This window comes from Chionomys nivalis, chromosome 1 (genome assembly GCF_950005125.1).
Source record: "Chionomys nivalis chromosome 1, mChiNiv1.1, whole genome shotgun sequence".
NCBI classification, from domain to species: Eukaryota; Metazoa; Chordata; class Mammalia; order Rodentia; family Cricetidae; genus Chionomys; species Chionomys nivalis.
The window spans coordinates 72,306,570-72,322,420 of record NC_080086.1 but is presented as its reverse complement, the minus strand read 5'-3'; positions in this window follow the sequence as shown (position 1 = coordinate 72,322,420).

Here is a 15,851-nt window from a genome sequence, read left to right as displayed (position 1 = left end):
TGGAAGCATGTTGCAGGCCTCAGAATTTCATAAAAAGCATCACATCAATAGTAAAGGCCTATAGAAGGAATTTTCCATTACATTACAACAAGCTAAGGACACTATAAAGAGATGTCCTACTTGTTCTTTCTATAATCAAACACCGTTGCTTGCAGGGAGTAACCCATAGGGCACTCAAAGGAATGAAATCTGGCAGATGGATGTGTTCCACTTTATGGAATTTGGTAAGTTAAAATATGTACACCACACTATAGACACTTATTCAGGTTTTCAATGGGCTACTGCCCTGAGCTCAGAAAAGGCTGATTCAGTAATCACACATTTATTGGAAGTTATGGCCATCATGGGTATACCTGCACAAATAAAGATAGACAATGGTCCAGCATATGTATCTAAGAAAATGAAACACTTTTTTGATTATTATAACATAAAACACATTACAGGTATACCAAACAATCCTACAGGTCAGACAGTTATAGAAAGATCAAATCATATTATAAAGATATGCTGAACAAACAGAAAGGGATGGATAATACCCCCAGAAATAGATTGCATAATGCTTTATTAAACTTGAATTTTCTTAATGCCAATGAGAAAAGAACAACAGCGGCAGAAAGACATTGGATAATGGAAAAGTCTCCTGAACTAAATCAACTGATTTATTTCAAAGATATGCTGACCTCTCAATGGAAGCCAGGAGATGTGCTACATTGGGGAAGGGGTTTTGCTCTTGTTTCCACAGGAGAAGAAAATTGTGGGTACCATCAAAATTAATAAAGTTTCGATTTGAAGAGGAGAAATCTCTTGGAAAGGAGAAATGACAGCTCATCCACAGTGATGATATTCATATAGGTGGTAAGAAAAACATGTAGAATGGGGGCAGGGTTCTGTTCTTATCTCCACAGGTAAACATTCATCCTTGAAAAATTCAAGGGATGCTGGATGCTTGAATACTGACAGATGGAAAAATAACTGCCCAATAGGGACTATCAAGAAAACTGAATAGGTTCTGTAAGTAAAATATACTAAATCATATTTCTAAATTCATAGAGCTGGTTTTGGAGCTGGACTCTGGCTCAGTCCCTCTCTTATTCCAAGCCTGTTGGTAAGAGAAAAACCCAGAGTTTCTGGAGTTTCTGTCTCATGTCAAGAGCCATGGTATGGGACAGAAAGAAATATGAGTTTAGAAAACATCTTTTCTTTTTTCATATCTATCATACCTTTCATTGAATATATATCTATTATGCCTTTCATTGAATATATGTATGTCTATATGATTAATGTTTAAGTTTTTCACAATGAACAATGAGTTTCTCCTGCAGTGATATTTGAAGTTTCCAGGAAGAAGATGGAGCCCCATAACAACAATTCCAACTGGTTAATATGACATCATGATACTGATAGCACTACTACAAGACTCATTTTGGGTACCAGCTTCACAAGATGGTTCCAACTTGGTTAGCTAAAATGGTGCACATCTTGTACAACATTCTTGCCAGACCTGCACAAAATACTCAGAGACTATTTGCAATTTTAAAAGACATTGATTTTGAAATTTAACCATCATTTTACTTTCACAGGATCCCCCAGAAAGAACGTCACCCCCATGACAGCTGGAAGTAATTCTAGAGTACGACGTCCCCTCTCCCAGTAAAGTTTTCCTTGCATTTAAGGACATCATCTAAGGGTTGATTATAATTAGTATACGGTTGAGGGTTGGGGGATTAGTGGAGGAATTTTATAAGCTCAGGGATCTTTTGGAAAATAAATAGGATAATTGGATGATGGGATAATAGATTTGTAATTGTGAGCTACTGTTTTTAGACAAAAATATTGGTTTGATCCTTGTATATTGATACAAAGTTAAATTATATTGGCTATTGTATGCATGCATGTTTCTACCTCTGTTTAAAACATTTTTATGTATTGACAAATATTGTATTTATATATATATATATGTATATCATATATAGTTACCATATTGCAGTGTACATTTCTACCTCTGATTTAGATACTTATATAATGTTTGTGTATTGATATATATTTACCATATTGCATTGTATATTTGTACATTGTTTATATTTGGAGATCATATTGTCCTCATTTATTGCACAGTTGTTTATTGATTAGTCTTTAAGTTAGATAGGTATTGAGAATTATATAGAACAATAGTATTCTAAGTTTGTCATTTATAATTAGACTAATCAGGTTCTTTAGATACATAGAGATTATATTTAGTATAGATAGATAATCTTCCACCTGTTCAAAGAGCTGTAGAAAATGGCCTTTAATCTAACTCAGTTTCGTGGTAGTGAGACACAATTGCTCCTGGAAACACCGATCTATTCCCAAAAGAATGTTGAGCACCAAAGACACTCCACTTGGAGCCATTCTTCTTGACAGAACTGGCCTTTGGGCAAAGAAATGCCCATACCTCAACCACTGACAGAGATACAGAGTATCCATAAATGAATAAAACAGGACGGTCATATCCTGCCAAGACAGGGTAACATAGTTTTGAAAAGTTTCTTGCCTTTGAAACTGGTATGTTAGTTATGTTAGGCCTTAGTCAAAGTTGGTTGCTTCAATGCTGCAAATGTGACTTTGGGTGATTGCCCAGGAAGCTAATTGTCTCTGTTATCAGTTGCATGTTTTGGAAGTTGTTTGATTGAACTTCCTAATTACCCAGGTAACATTATTTCCCTTCTCAGATCTTCGATGGGGTTGAAGACTATATAAATGTAATTACTTTCCTCTCATGACTTGGCCAAGTTATTTATTACACAAGACTTAAGCTAGATGGAATAGCATATTTGTACTTATTGTATATAATTTCATAGTAGGTTTAGAACTCTCTTACTTAAACAAAAGGGGGAGGTGCTGCGGGAGCTCCTTCTGCTTTTTCAGCCAATAGCCGCTGAGATACCAGCCCATTGGGGTATGGTCTCTCTCTCTTTAAAAAAGCAACCACTTCCCTCTGCTCACTCTCTCACTTCCGGCTCCGCTTCCAGAGACTAGGCTCCCTTCCTGATTGCGCAGAGGCCTGTTGTCTGGGATGGTGATCTGTAAGTTTTTTCCCCTTTTAATAAATAACCATTCTATTAATCATAATTCCAAACTGGTATGGGATCGTTTGTGATTTACACTTTCACATAACCAGTCACTTAGAGTGTGAAAAGTATATGTGAAATCTAACCTTGAGTTTTGTGGGAGTTAGAAACCTCCACCTGTGTTTCATGAATATAACATCCTGAATTCATTTAGAAGAGTAAGGAGCTACAATACTGTGTTTGTCAGTGGGCCAATGCCACTGCAGTCATGTGGAAATGAATGAACAATTTTTTATAATTAATGAATCATTTCCATTTTTCTTTTTATGGGTTCTGTGCATCAAATAAGATTGTCAGATATACAGCAATCAACTTTACTAATAAACATCTCATTGGGCACCTTGAGTGTATTTGTAAAATGAGATAATAATGGTGACTTCACAATGTGATTGTTTGAAAAATAATGTCAATATTTCAAATGCTTTCAGGAAAGCATGTCTCCAAAACAAGGCTATAAAAATGCAAAGGCATTAGACCAATAACCAATTAAACACAACAGGTAAGTACATAGTATAAAATAATCATGTTTGTAGAAGTGACCATGAGGGGTGCGTCTACCCACTGAGATGGTGGGACTGATCTAATGGGAGATCACCAAGTCCATTTGGACTGGAACTGATGGAGCATGTGATCAAACTGACTCTCTGAATGTGGCTGGCAGTGGAGACTGATGGAAAAGTCAAGGACCATGGCACTGGGTTTTGTTTCTACTGCATGGACGGGCTTTGTGGGAGCCTAGTCTGTTTGGATGCTCACTTTCCTGGACATGGGAGGAGCAGGGAGTACCTTGGACTTCCCACAGGGCAGGGAACCTTGACTGCTCTTTAGACTGGAGAGGGAGGGAAAGGGGGAGTGGAGGGAGGGGAGGGAAGTGGGAGGAGGGAAGGAGGTAGAAATTTTCAATAAAAAATAAATTAATTAAAAAAATAATTTAGATGTAATTTAATAAAGACAAAAGTCACAAAATGTACATTTACCAAAATAATATACTCTGGCTTTAAAAGTTCTTTTTCTAATAAAAGATTGCAAATGAATTTCAAAAAAAATTGTTCTCTGATTGATTGAGAACAAAATGCTGGTGTGTACTTTATGCATAATTTTATTAATAAATTGATGAAGACATTTAGATATTAAGGTACCAAATGGCATGGTGTGTTTTATATATCAGTTTTAGTTACATCAGTGTGTAGAATTTAGTACATTAATCAGGGTTCTGTAGCAGAACAGAACTGACAGAATATGTATATATTCTCTCTGTGTCTATGTGTGTGTGTGTGTATGTATACATGTGTGTGTATGTGTGTGCATGTGTGCATGCATGTGTATGTGAAAGAATGTGAGCGTGTTTGTAGGAAAGGGATTAAAGGGTTGAAGAGAATTTATTAGAATGGCTTAGCTATGGTAATGTCTACCTACCAAAAGTAATTCCAAGAATCAACTAGTTTTTCAGTTCATGGACTTGGATGTCTCAGCTGATTTTCAGCATGTTCCAGAAATCAAAGAATTGAAATGAAATGTCAGTGAAGAAATGGACTTGGCAGCAAGAGTGAGAGAAAGAAGACAAAGAGAGCAATCTTTCTTCTTCTGTGTCCTTGAAATAGGCTGCCAGCAGAAGGCGTGATCCTAATAAGGTGGCTTTTCCCATGTCAAAAAAAAAAAAAATCAGGATTAATGGTGGGTCTTTCCCCTTCAAATAATGTACCTAAGAAAAATCCTTCTTGGGAACATTTTGATGCTTGGGTTTTAGTTAATTCCAGATGTAGTCAAGTTCATGGTCAAGAATAGCTTAGGAATCTGACTTACAAATACATATGAAAATTCAAAGAATAATTCACGACATACTTCCTTTTAGACATGATGTCTTAGGATGCTATAAGTTACATTAATCAAGGCCCTGCAAGACAGGAATAGGTTAGTGTAACACAATATGCAATCAATGTACACCTCTGGAAAGTGGAAATGGCTTTATTTACTTAAGAGATCTAGAACAAAAATGTGATGTGGGAGTTCTTTCTGTCTATATGTTGCTTTTATTGGTTAATGAATAAAGAAACTGACTTGGCCTGATAAGGCAGAGTAAACCTAGATGCAGGTAGGGAGATTATACTGAATGCTGGGAGAAAGAAGGCAGAAACAGAGAGAAATCATGTAGCCCTGCCAGAGACAGATGCTGAAACTTTACTCAGTAAGCCACAGCCTTGTGGCAATTCACAAATTAATGGAGATGGGTTAATTGAAGATATGAGTTAGCCAGAAATATGCTTAAGCTATTGGCCAAACAGCATTGCAAATATTATCGTTTGTATGTGATTCTTTTGGTTCTGTGCATCCGGGAACAAACAAAGAAAAGAAAAAGGATAAAGTCCTTAAAATGAAAAAGAAAGGCAGAGAATAGTTGGGTGTGGTGGAACACACCTTTAATCCCAACACTTTGTTGGCATAGGCAGGCAGATCTCTGTGAGTTCAAGGACAACCTGGTCTACAGAATGAGTGCCAGGACAGGAAACCTAGTCTCAAAAAAGGAAAGAAACAGAATTTAAAATAAAGCAATATAAAGATGTAAAATACACAGAGTCTGGATAATGTATGTTACTGTATTATTTTCGAATTGTCTGAATGCTGAGGAAAAAGCAACAGCTGCTAAAAGCCATTTGATTATAAATGCTGCTGGATTAGTTCAACATATATATTTTGAAAATTCCTTGACTACAAAATTTATGTCAAAAGATATGTTACTTTGGAGAAGAGGTTTTGCTTTTGTTTCCACAGGAATCGAGAGGCTATGGGCTTATTATGGACTAAGAAAAATCAGGTTTGATCAAGAAAGACTGCCTGAGAAATCTCTGAGAGGAGCAATTGGCTCAGATGTCTGAGTTCTACATCCAGAACAGCCTCAATGCTGCTGACTGAGATGATCAAGCCTTACAGAATATTCTAGTCAGGACTTGACTGTAATTCTCAATTATTTTTAGGTTCCCATAAGATGATCAGCACCCCCAATCAGCAGGAAGTAGCCTGAAAAACTACACCCATGTCCAAAAAAATGGATTATGGATGTTTTACTTTGTTTAGCATGTTGGCTACAAGTTGTTATGGATAATGGTCTGGAAAAAAAGCTAAATGAAGGAGATTAGATTCGGAGCACTTGTTTTGAAAAAAAAAGGGGGGGAGGGAGTGCTGTTGGACAATAGTCTGGTACCCTGTAAAGACTTGTTACTTATATTTTAATAAAATGCTGATTGGCCAGTAGCCAGGAAGAAAGTATAGGCTGGGCATTCAGGCAGGAAATAAAGGTAGGGCAACAAGAACAGACAGATTCTAGGAAGAGAAAAAGTCAGTCTAAAGTTGTCACCCAGATGCAGAGGAAAAGATGAGAACACCTCACTCATAAAGGTACCAAGCCACATGGCTAACACAGACAAGAATTTTGGGCTAATTTAAGATGTAAGAAAGAGTTAATAAGATAACTGAGCTAATAGGCCAACTAATTTATGACTAATATGTACCTCTCTGTGTTTCTTTGGGACTGAAAGCCTACAGGACTGGGCAGGACAGAAACCTCTGTCAATACAAATGGACAAATGGGACTCTGTTAATTTAAAATAAACTTCTGAATAAAAGTAAATGATCACCATGGACAGCAAGCATATAGGAGGAGAGCATCTGGAAACTATTGACTCATCATGGGATTAGCATCCCAAGTCTACAAAGAACCCAATATAATAAACACCAGTGAACCAATTATCTAGCCAATATGTAGGCAAATGAATGAAATCAATCTGAAAAGAGCTATAAATGGCTTAGATACCCATAAATATCTCAATATTTGTAACACCACCAAGAAATTGTAAACCAAACTAGACTGAAATTTTATCTTATTCCAGAATGGCTATCATTAAGGGGAAAAAAAGACAGAAAGAAAATAGCACATGTTTCTGAGGCTGACAAAAAGAGGACACCCTAGTGTTCAATGAGTGGAGAGAAAAAAACTATCCCAGCCACATAAGTGAATTTGAACACAAAATCTGAAAAAAGTGTAATCAGTATTTCTATATGATACAGCTATATAGTTTCTGGGTATGCAGGTGAAAGGTTCTTAGTCTGCATTCCACAAAGACATCCATCCACACAACCTGTGTTTGCTGTGAAACAACAGCCAACTTACAACATCAGCCAACTTGCCTTTCATTAAAAAGTTGAATGAAGATGTTGTAAAAGGTGAATGGGCTGCGTCCCACCACTCTGAAACTATATTCTTTGAAATACTGCCTGGCACATTAGCTCTAGCCTCTTATTGGCTAACTCTCACATCTTGATCTAAGCCATTTGTAATAATCTGTGTAGCACCACGAAGTCGTGGCTTACCAGAAAAGATTCTAACACACATCTGTCTCGGGCTGGAGGTTCATGGCATCTGCCACACTTCCCTTCTTCCCAACATTCTGTTCTGTCTACTCCACCCACTTAAGGGCTGCCCTATCAAAAGGCCAAGCCAGTCTCTTTATTCAACCAATAAAAGCAACCCACAAACAGAAGAACCTCCTGCACCATGAAGAAAATACAGTGTCTCTTCAAATTGTCGATTTACTCAAATATAGGTACAGGAAATTGTGTCATTGGAGAAAAAATGGAATAAAACTAGAGATAATGCTAAGCAAAACAAACCTTTCATTGTTTTTTTGGTCTCTTAAGACAGATGTTTGCGGGGCTGGAGAGATGGCTCAGACGTTCAGAGCATTGCCTGCTCTTCCAAAGGTCCTGAGTTCAATTCCCAGCAACCACATGGTGGCTCACAACCATCTGTAATGGGGTCTGGTGCCCTCTTCTGGCCTGCAGGCATACACACAGACAGAATATTGTAATAAATAAATAAATATTTTTTTAAAAGAAGACAGATGTTTGTACTGTACCCCAGTCTTGCCTCCAGCTTGCAATCTCCCTGCTTCTGTCTCCTCAGAGTTATAATTACATACCTGGTATCTCCCATTTTCTATGTATTTCATATTTATTTCTATGTCCTTCTCTATTGAATCAAATTTGTCTTTTTATATTATAAATTTTACTTGTACAGGTTTAATGGAATTATATGCCATTATTTAATCTGTTTTCACTTTTTAAAGGATAGAATATACGATTACATTAATACAAATTCAACCCAATGGATATTCCTTTCCTCTTTGCAGAAATTAGGACTAGGAAAGCTTATCTCTGATGAATCCCTCCTTGGTTTTTAGTGTGCAGAATCTAGTGGACTTTTCTGCATGGCCAGTTTCTATATTCAGTTGCATCATATAGTTTCTCAAGAGTTAGAAATGGCAAAGTCTTTCAGTCAGTGTGGCTTGACTGAGAAAAGACATTCTTGTGCATTTTATCATTTCAGAGAAGTATCTGGAAAGCACAGAGATGAGCCTGAGGGAACACGAAATCACTGAAGATTATTAAAGAAAATCTACAGACTGTGGAGATGGCTCAGTCAGTAAAGGGCTTTCTGCACAAGCATGGGGAACTAAGTTTGATCCTAAGGCTCATACAAAAGTCTGGGCATGGTGGTACACACTGGAAATTCTAGAGCTTGGAAGATACAAAGAAATGAGTCCCTGGAATTTTCTGACATATGCCAGAAAAAATGATGGACGCTATCTCATAAAATGAGGTGAATGGCTCCTAAGGTACAATATCTTACATTGACTCCTGCCTTCCAAAGACATGTGCACATATGTACCAGCATCCACACATGTGCATACATACTCACAAACATGCATATGCATACCTATTCTCTCACACAAATGTAAATGGAAAATAGCAATTAACAGGAAGAGGAACACTGATCTTTTTATGGCACAGTTTTTTAGCAGTGGGAGAGAGAACACAGACAAAGTTCAGGTATTTCACTTTAGAAGCCAGGAGCATTTTGAAGGAATAAAGTAGGCATTCCACAGGCCACCTGTGTGCTTGAATTTGTTGTTCCAGAGAAGAGCTAAAACTATCTTCATCACAAATCCTATGGTGAGGATGAAAATTATCCAAAATTTAATTAACGTCATAGGAATATCAAAAGCATTTGAATGATTCTAGAATCTTCTTTCCTCTTGTCTACTTATCTTTAGTGCATTGCTTTCATTTTCAGAATCACAAGAGGGCTGAAGGACTCCATGTACAATGCTCACATCTCAGGAGGAAAGGAATAGACCATAGGCAACAAGGCAGGTTGCATAATTGCATCAACTGTCGACAGAGAATCTCCAGAAGTTACATCTCACATCTTTTTTTGACATGCAATCTACAGAAAAAGATGAGAAATGGCATACTTATGGCACAGTCAGAAGCAAGAAACATAAAACTGTTTTGAAAAGAAAAGTGAAACAGGATATTTTGTAGTAGATCTGTCTCTGTGATAGTCCTTATTTGCCCAAGTATTAACAAGTTCCCTTTGTGTATATAAAATAGTTTTATTACTCTTTCTCCTGGCACATAGGTAGTAATTAGTGTCTGCCTATTGGAGCTGCAATCCAGGGTACAGGTAATATGCATCCATCTCCATCAGTCTCCAGAGTGGCTTTGGTGGCCTCTTCAATTGTATATTAACAACATCTCTGTACTCCTCCTCCACTTGGGGATATGTAATACAAGAGTAAAAAATTTTTAAATGAAAATAAATAACAGCAATAAAAACTGCTTGGAGCAATTAGCCTTTGGAAAATAGGAGGAAAAAAAAAACAAAATGAGAAAGATTAATGACCAGTGTATCAGAGTAATTACTCGAACCTGATTGGGAAGAAACAAGTGAGGGATCTTTTTACTTAGCTATGAAGCATATTTCATGATTAACTCAAATAGAACTTTTATTTCAGCCTCCCATCTCCTTATCATACCTGGGCTCTTCCATTTGGAGAACACTCTTCTCTGTTTTCCCTCACAATCCTGACAATGGCCACTGGAGAGGGAACTCTGGGGCATACATAGCCTCAGGGGATATATTCCTATTTATTTACATTTACAACTTCAGAACTGTTTAGTATTTGACATCAAGAGGTTATTATAAGCATGGCTTCATGGGCTCTTAAAAATTAGTACTTATTGAAATTTTGCAGGTGGCTTGCTCAGCAGCTAAGAACATTTGTTACACTTGCAGAGGACTACAGTTCAGTTCCCTACTAGTATATCTCCCACAGTTCACAACTACCTATAATTCCAGCTCCAGAAGATCTGATGCCCTCTTCTGGCCTCTGCAAGCAACTGAATACATGTGTGCATACATATACAGAGACATATAAATACTTATATATCTAAATAAAAGAAATCCTAAAATTATACAAAACTTGTACTTTTGGTTCATTTACTAGTAATCAAATTCATGTCTATGTACATGCTGCTGAGGAATAATCCTCTTGCACACTGTAAAACTCTGTTATTCAAGTTGGTTTAATAAAATGTTGATTGGCCAGTAGCCAAGCAAGAAGTAAAGGTAGGGTGAATAAGCTAAGGATGATGGGAAAGAAAAGGATGGAGTCAGGAGACACTCGTCAGAGGCAGAGAGAGCAAGATGGGCATGCTGTACTGAGTAAAGGTACTACCATGTGGCAGAGTGTAAATAAGGAATATGGGTTAACTTAAAATGTAAGGCCTAGTTAATAATAAGCCTGAGCTATTGGGAGCTATAGATTTAGCATTTATAACTAATATTAAGCCTCTATGTGGTAATTTTGAAGTGACTACTGGATATTTGGTACTGAGCAGTTCTGAGAAAGGGAACTTCTGGCTACAACATACAGCCAACATTTTATCTATTTTTGATTCATGTTTTCCTTATGTAGTTCGATCTGAACTTGAACTCCTCATTCTTCTGTCTTTCAGGAGATGAGATTAGCCTTTCATACTGCCAATGTCTAACTGTGGCCAGGAGTTTTGCAAAATTTTCAATTTTGAGAAATCACCTTTAATGCATTAGCTTTTATGTTGTACCCCTGCTACTGTTTACTTAGGCTACTGAAAGTTTGGATTTCTCCTCCTATTATCATGGGCAGACTACAATGTCAACATCAGTTTAAACCATGCCATGAATTACCATACAAACTGTTAAATGTTTCTGGGTTTATCTAGACCAGAATGGAGACCTGGCATTTCAAGTTACTCTAAAAGAGTTGAAGCATTATTGTTCCTTTAATGAGTCAGTGTAGCCTCCCTTCCCAGATACCTCTTAGTGCAGCACCCTACAGCTGCTTCTATTTGAAAATGCTATGGGCCCCTGCCATGTGATCTGCCCCTTTACTTTTTTCTTCATCTCTTCTGGGATTCTAGCCAAAGCCTACACAGACTTTCCATGGCACTCTGGGCTTTTCAAGGTTTGTCTGAAGGCCCTCTTTTGTTGTCATGTGGCAAATAGCACAGTTTTTCTCTTGTTCTCTTTCTTTCTTCTGGTAGCTGTTGGAATTTATATTTTACTTGACTGTTTGTCTCTTAAATTCTAATTAGATTTCATTGGGGTTCCTTTTCAGTCTAAATTATTTTATTCATAAGACCACTAAACCCCTAAGAGGTACCCCTTTCCCAAACTCTTCATCAGAAGAGAGTTGCTTGACACTTTGAAATCACAGTGTAAGACAAATTCTTAGTAGAAAGCTGTCAGAATAGATTGATTGGCTCAGTGATAATGGATAGTTTTGAATGTTGCTGATCCAAAAGCCTGATAACAATTTCTTTTGAGCTATTTTCATTTCTTTGAAGAGACATAGTTTGTTCACCCCTGTGTCAGACCTAACATTCAGATAAATAGATTGAAAACATTTGGAATGTATTAATGGCTAAGAATGTTATCTGCTACAAGAAAACTTTTTGAAAATAGAACCTGGAGTAACTTAGCTCTGTCTTCTCAGGCCTTAATCATTTTGATTTGGTTCTAGAATAAATTATTTCTTATTCCCTTTGAGGCAATCGCAGTTCCAGCATAGGGGCATGGCCAGATCAATGATGTTGTGTTCCAACACAACTTGTTGTCAACACATTATGAGATCTGTGATGTAGAGTACAATAGCTGAACAATTTGTTAAGATGCATACATTCAATATGTTGACATATTCAGTCTAAGATTTTGGAAAGTGACTGCTGGAATCTTTTATGTAGCCCATCATAAGACACATAACTTGCCAAATGCACTAGACTTTATGCATTTATATGGGAATAAGATCTCTAATAATTCAAACAGTGATGGGATGGCATAATTACCCAGTGTATGAATGCTTGCTCTGCAAGCATCAAGATGCAGATTCACATTCCCATCAGTCATAGAAGAAGTGAGGCATGGCTAGGAGTGCCTGTGCCAAAGGTTTGGGGGTCAGAGGTAGGCAGAACCTGAGAACTCAATAATGAGGCATTTTAGTTAAAACAGTAAGTTTCTGCTTCAGTGAGAGATACCATTGCAAGCAATATAGTGAAGAGCAACTTAGGAAACACCTGATATCCTGTTCTTGCTGCTGAATCTGTGGGCATGGCCACAAGCTACCCATATATTCACACGAATGCAACTCTTACATCACACACATACTCGCACAAGCACATGCACACACACAGAAGAAACAGAGCATATAATTTTATATTGATGTATTTAAGTATTTATCATTTTTACCATTTAAGTTGTTATTTTCATTTATTTGTGATTCTTAGCCAGCACTTTGACTGCCCATGAAACACCAAGGTTTTCTTCTTATTATTAAAATCTATCCAGTGGGGATCATTTTATAATGGATGTCTCTGCCTGCTGCTGCTCTGGATGTCACTGTAGCAGCAAGATGTGTATTAACCATGACTTTCAAACCAGAGTCTCACATTCATTTTGACAGCCTACAGTGAATTCTCTACCAAAAGCAATTTCTTCTGAGAGTACGATGAACAACTCCTTGCTAAGTGGAAAGTTTGGGGGAACTTTTGATGTGGCTTTTGCTTGATTTCTCTGTACAGAACACCGCTGTGTGATTGACCAGGGCTGTTGTCTTGCAAATGATTCCTTTTATAAATCTGCTGGGATGTTGGAATAGCAAGTTTAGCTTTCAAAATATCCTTCTGAGGTTGAGAGAGTGAGAGTTCTGCAGGAAAAAAAACAAAGTAACTGAGTTTTGTCACTTGTAAGGCATAGTCTTTGCCAGTGATTTCCTAGTGATAGATTTTTTTTCAGTATGAAACAAAACAGAGACTTGTATGACAGATAAACCTTAGCCTCCTTACACTAACACAGAATAATATCACTTAGAGAAATATAAATTTGCCTATGGGAAAAAAAAAACAAACAAGCACAAATTTGGGAGCATTTATGTTACAGTTTTAAGGCTCATGAATGCCCAAAATTTTGTTTTTATTATTAAAGTCCAAGTAGTATGAACACTTTTATAGCTGAATAATAATGAAATTGTGTGTGTGTGTGTGTGTGTGTGTGTGTGTGTAAGCAATAGAAGAGATATTACTACAAATACAGAGAAAGAGAGAATGCCAACAACAAACATAAGTGTATGTGAATAACGTTTGTCAGGAATGAATTGTTGAGTATCTTTTAATGACAGGTATTATATTTCATATTTACTGTTTGCTGAATATTATGCTGGGCTAAGAACTTTGCATGTGATACTTTATTCTCCTCATAACAGCTCTGTGAATTGGATACTTTATATTGCATTGTATCTCCACCCCAAATCTATTTCCTGAAATTCTAACCCACAGAGTATCAAAATATTATCTTATTTGGTCATACAGTCATAGAACATAGATTAAAAGTTATGGTGTCTGTTACGAAGCAGTTTTCCTGGAGAAGGCTTTATTTTTATTGAATCTGAAATGTTTCTCATAGGCTCATGTTTCTGAATGCTTCTCATCACCTGTTGACATTTTATCAGGAGGCTGAGGAACATTAACAAAGTAGAATAAACTCTCTGACAGAAGGAGATCACAAGAGTCAGACATTGTAATCCTGCTCTTGGCTCCAGCCTTTCTGTCTTTGTCCTGGTCTGCCATGATGTGAACAGTCCCTACCACATACTCCTGCATTTGAAATGAAGTACTTCACCATGTCTGCCCCCATCATGATGAACCAAAGCTTTCTGAAACTATGAGTGGAAATATTTGTTTTCTTTAAGTTGTTCTTTTCTGTATTGTGGTAACAGCAACAAAAATTAACAAATAGAGATAGTTTTATAACTAAAAATCAGGTCTCTACACAAAGAAAAAACTCTTATACAGGGTGAGGAATACAAGTAGAACACCCTATGATAATTGGAGCTAAATGGACAAACATGGCAATAAATGCTCCTAAGTTCCTATTTTTTATGAATCAAGATTAGTGTATCTTTAAACCCTCACCAGAGAAGTGTCTTTTTGCAGCAGATGTTACAGAAACCTACAACTGATGAACTTGTAAAGAATAAGAGACTGTGAAATGCTCAAAACAGAATGAGGCAGCTATTACATACTCCTCCTTCCAAGGCTCAGGGATTATCATGGAAGAGGGGTTAGAAAGACTGAAAGAAGAGAACTCGGATATAGATGCAGCAAAAAGTGTTATCCAAACATTGCGCTGCACTCTCACACATATGCTCATAATGGCTTTGACTATATAAACAGACATGACCAGAATAAAAAAAAATTCCTATCATGTGTGGAGGAAGAAGACATGGAGTCTCATTCCTAGCTGAGGAGTTATTGGCAATTGGTGGCTTCTGGAGCTAGCAAATATGTACAAAAGCAAGTCAACTTTGGGTTGAAAAGAAGATAACATGAAAGTGGGAAGGAAAAGTGGAAAGAGGAATGAGGGAGGACCGGGGAAGGGGGAGGGGATGAACTTCATCAAAGCACATCTGTGTGGTTCTCAAATAATATAGAAAAAGAAAAGAAAATTACTACTACTATTACCACAGGTCATTGTCTATCAAAGAGTTCAAATTATTCTATCAAATAATTATTAGAAGTTAGAATGGAGGAGTATAGCAGATGCTGCTTCACAGATCATGCAATGGAGTCACCTTGTTTGCAAATTGATTTTGAAGGTCTAGCCTCCAGAACTCAGAGGCTACATGATCCTAATAGTTAACTTGACAGTGTATAATGGGGCAACTTTAATAAACTTGTTTATAATTGATCATGGCTCAATCTTATGGATGGAGAAACAAAGCCTTCTTTTATAGTTCTACCATCAATAAATGATTATGTGATCATTAGACAGAGGCTTTTCCAATGTCAATCCAGATGTTCTTCCTAAATATTGGAAGACGGATTGTACCAGTCCCATTTAATGGAACAACTGTTGATGGAAAAAATATGGGGTTAAAGAAAACAATCTGTTATCATGGCTCAAGTTTTGGCAAAGACTTCCTGGAGAAAGTGAGCTACCATATGAAGATGGAGTAGAATTGCAAGTATAGTCCTTGAGATCCAGGAACTTGGAATTTGGATGAGGAAGGAAAGGAGAATGTGCTAAGGATATTCTTCTATAAAATGTTGAAAATGTCCAAAGTTGGATTATCAACTATGTTTAATTACATTGTTTGCCTGGCTTGCTGTGGTATTTTGATGTGACTTCAGGTTCTTGGGAACACTTCCAAAGAAGTGTTCTAAGTGCCACAATAATAAGTTGATTTAAGTGATGTTCATCATGTGGCTCAGACTGTTCCCTGCCTAGTGACATATTGATGATCCATAGGAGAATGTCATTGTACCAAAATGAAAACATCAAATGGAAAACAAGGGTAATTATAACGTCCA